Raw genomic sequence first — 4456 nt, 5'->3', positions numbered from 1 at the left:
ATCAAACACATAGCTACTAGTACATACCCTCGGCCTCAGGGGTGAACTACTCACACATCACCATGAGAACGAAGAAGTTGGTGGTGATGGTGACGGAGGAGATGTCCCCTGCGGCGTTCCGGCACCACCGGAGGAGAGGGGCAGGGGCCCCTCCTTCTTCTTCTTCCTTGGCCCTCCGGGGGAGAGGGAGCTCTTGAACCAGTAGGAGAACCACGCAACACTATGTAAATGGTACCTGCACACAAGCAACAAATACTTGCAACCTGACGCGTAAGAGGGGTTGTCAATCCCTCCCGGGTAAAAGATAGATTGGTTTGTAGTACACTACTGCAGGATGCTGCTAACATGACACTATGATCAGAGACCTTTCGACGAAACTGTGTGCGATGTAATAATCACAAACGGTGGTGTAAAAAACCATCAAAAAAGGTGCAAAACATTTGCGATGGAGGATGCATCAAACACGATTCAGATTTTAGTTGCGTGTGCAGTGCTGGGCATACGGTTCAGTTCAATTAACTGTTTGCGATGAGGAGAGAAACGGGCAGCCAGATGAAGGTGTGTGCGATATACAACATACAGTTCACTCGGATGAATTGTTTGTGATTAGGCAACACAAAATAAACGGTCAGCCAGATCAAGGTGTGTGCGATATACGGCATGCAGTTCACTCGGATGAACTATTCGCGTTGAGACAAGAGAACAGATATGGTTCAACTTAACAAGATGTGTGTGATACGCGGCAAACAGGTCTGTAATCAGAAACATGTGCGAATACCGATAACAACACAGACGATTGCTGCTAACAAGCCGTGTGTGTTGTGAGCAAACGATTGCTGGTATACAATTGTGAATGGTTGATGAAAACATCACCGACGGGTTCCATTGTTTAGTCCGTGTGCGATATGATTTTCTTTGTCCGCACAACATCTACGCTCTGTCTACAGAGCATCAACATATATACTTAAAAAGACAGCATTGCATAACCAAATTAACCATACAATTACACAAGTGACAACACACATAACATTTCCACACACACCAAAGTAAGCAATTACATGCATACTAAACTAGGAGAAACGAGGATCTAATCATCTATTTATTGTTGCAATGACGCTTGCCATTGCTCTGCTTCCGGCTGGATCCCTGGCCGTTTTGGGGAAGGAGGCACTTCCTCATGTCAACGATCTGCCTGTACATGTCGTAGCTCGTGTACGCCTCCTTGGCCGGGTACACGATGTGAGCTTTGTCGAGTTTCTCCATCCAGGCCGAGTGCCAGGCACGCTTGTCCTTGTTGCACGAATCCTTCATGTCTCTGTAGTAGGGGCCGATGATGGCCTCGGCGAGGTGAACCAGTGAGTCCTTCTCATGCTCCTTGCTGCCCCAGATCTTGTATTGGCCTTGGATGTTGACAAGATTCTGGCAGGCGATGCCTGAATTCTCGAGCGCTTTTACATCGTTGGTGATGTCCACCGTAGAGAACATGTAGTGGGGGCTGTTGACAAACCTGGTGAAACGCTCGCAAGGCCTTGTGGCTAGGCAGTAGTGGTAGACGAGGACGTGGTGGCGCACGCACATCTGGGCGACGACAACCTTGGGACGAGACCCGGCACGAGCGCGGGTGTATTCGAGGTCGAACTCAACCACCTTGTACTTCTCCTCGGCAAGCAACAGCTCCATGATGTGGATGGAGTGCTCCACCCAGACCGGGTCATTGGTGTACACCACCGAGAGGTCCATGAACCTTCTGTGAGTGTCCACCATGGCACGCATGGTGAACTGCTTCTCGTCGTCGGCAGTCGCTCGGAGCGCCATTGGAGCAGCGCAGGATGCCCTCTAAGAATTTCTCGTGGTGGGTGTGCTTATTGCAATGGTGGGGCGCGATCGAAAGGTTTAAGAGACACAAGGGTTAAATGGCCGCTGAAATAAATGGGGGCCGGCCGGCCTGTAATCGTCACGTCTTGTCATGGTGTTCATAGCAGAGGATTCCAGTGCACGCTTGACAACACCGTACTGCACGCGTGGGCTCGAAGAGGCGCCAAATGTATCATCGGTGAGCCTGTTCCCGCGCCCGGGTAGTTCGGCCACGCGTCGGCTAGAAGAGGGACAAATCGTGGGCGTTTATTGGCAAAAAGCTTTGTAAAAACGAAGTGTGTGGAATGACTTCGGTCATAAGTTTACCCATGGGTGACGAGGTCAAAGTTACATAGAAGGGTGATGATGGACACTCGAGTGCGATAATTAATTATGCGCTCTACAGTGCACACGATGGAAGAAACCAACTGTGTGCAATAATGTCGAAGATCGCAGTCGAGTTAGCTATACAGATCATGTGTTGTGAGATCGACAAGGTAAACAGATTTGGGAATGGTTAATAAAATCTAAGACCATTGCATGTTAAGGTCAAAATTGTGCTAGCAATATACGAGTCTCATCCGGTGCCATTTCAACGATTGTACCACAAAAGCTCGAAATATTACAAGGTTCAAATTCCAGAGTTATATGGCTCAAATTCGAAGATTACAAGGTTCAAACTGATATTAGAAATTAAATTCAGCTCATCAGCTGCAAACGCTCGCGCTGATCCGCTAAACATGGATATCAGAGAGGTTCAAACTAATATTACCACTTCTAAGTCTGGTTTCAAAAGCTCACAATTTTTGCAAAGGGGCCAGCCACTGATAAGTCATGTATGAGGTTGACACGATGACTTCTGATTACTCTGTCATCTGAAGTTCCAAAATGAAATTCAACATTTTTGGAGCCTATTCCATTCCATCGCAGGCGCCGGCTGAAGGAAATATGCCCTAGAGGCAATAATAAAGTTATTATTTATTTCCTTATATCATGATAAATGTTTATTATTCATGCTAGAATTGTATTAACCGGAAACATAATACTTGTGTGAATACATAGACAAACAAAGTGTCACTAGTATGCCTCTACTTGACTAGCTCGTTGATCAAAGATGGTTATGTTTCCTAGCCATTGACATGAGTTGTCATTTGATTAACGGGATCACTTCATTAGGAGAATGATGTGATTGACTTGACCCATTCCGTTAGCTTAGCACTCGATTGTTTAGTATGTTGCTATTGCTTTCTTCATGACTTATACATGTTCCTATGACTATGAGATTATGCAACTCCCGTTTACCGAAGGAACACTTTGTGTGCTACCAAACGTCACAACGTAACTGGGTGATTATAAAGGTGCTCTACAGGTGTCTCCGAAGGTACTTGTTGGGTTGGCGTATTTCGAGATTAGGATTTGTCACTCCGATTGTCGGAGAGGTATCTCTGGGCCCTCTCGGTAATACACATCACTTAAGCCTTGCAAGTATTGCAACTAATGAGTTTGTTGCGAGATGATGTATTACAGAACGAGTAAAGAGACTTGCCGGTCACGAGATTGAACTAGGTATTGAGATACCGACGATCGAATCTCGGGCAAGTAACATACCGATGACAAAGGGAACAACGTATGTTGTTATGCGGTCTGACCGATAAAGATCTTCGTAGAATATGTGGGAGCCAATATGAGCATCCAGGTTCCGCTATTGGTTATTGACCGGAGACGTGTCTCGGTCATGTCTACATAGTTCTCGAACCCATAGGGTCCGCACGCTTAACGTTTCGATGACAGTTATATTATGAGTTTATATGTTTTGATGTACCAAAGGTTGTTCGGAGTCCTGGATGTGATCACGGACATGATGAGGAGTCTCGAAATGGTCAAGACATGAAGATTGATATATTGGAAGCCTATGTTTGGATATCGGAAGTGTTCCGGGTGAAATCGGGATTTTACCGGAGTACCGGGAGGTTACCGGAACCCCCCGGCAACATAATGGGCCTTAGTGGGCCTAGGTGGAAGAGAGGAGAGGCGGCTAGGGCTGGGCCGCGCGCCCCTCCTCCCTAGTCCGAATAGGACAAGGAGAAGGGGGCGGCGCCCCCCTTCCTTCTTCTCCTCTCCTCTTTCCCCCCTCCCAAGTCCTAATCCAACTAGAAAAAGGGGAAAGTCCTACTCCCGGTGGGAGTAGGACTCCTCCTGGCGCGCCCCAAGGCTGGCCGCACCTCCCCCCCTTTGATCCTTTATATACGGGGGCAGGGGGCACCCCATAGACACAACAATTGATCATTGATCTCTTAGCCGTGTGCGGTGCCCCCCTCCACCATATTACACCTCGATAATATCGTAGCGGTGCTTAGGCGAAGCCCTGCGTGGGTAGAACATCATCATCGTCACCACGCCGTCGTGCTGACGAAACTCTCCCTCAACACTCGGCTGGATCGGAGTTCGAGGGACGTCATCGAGCTGAACGTGTGCTGAACTCGGAGGTGTCGTGCGTTCGGTACTTGATCGGTCGGATCGTGAAGACGTACGACTACATCAACCGCGTTGTGTTATCGCTTTCGGTCTACGAGGGTACGTGGACAACACTCTCCCCTCTCGT

The sequence above is a fragment of the Triticum aestivum genome, chromosome 6D (assembly GCF_018294505.1).
Source record: "Triticum aestivum cultivar Chinese Spring chromosome 6D, IWGSC CS RefSeq v2.1, whole genome shotgun sequence".
NCBI lineage: Eukaryota > Viridiplantae > Streptophyta > Magnoliopsida > Poales > Poaceae > Triticum > Triticum aestivum.
The sequence above is the reverse complement of the archived record's forward strand: the minus strand, read 5'-3'. Positions refer to the sequence as shown.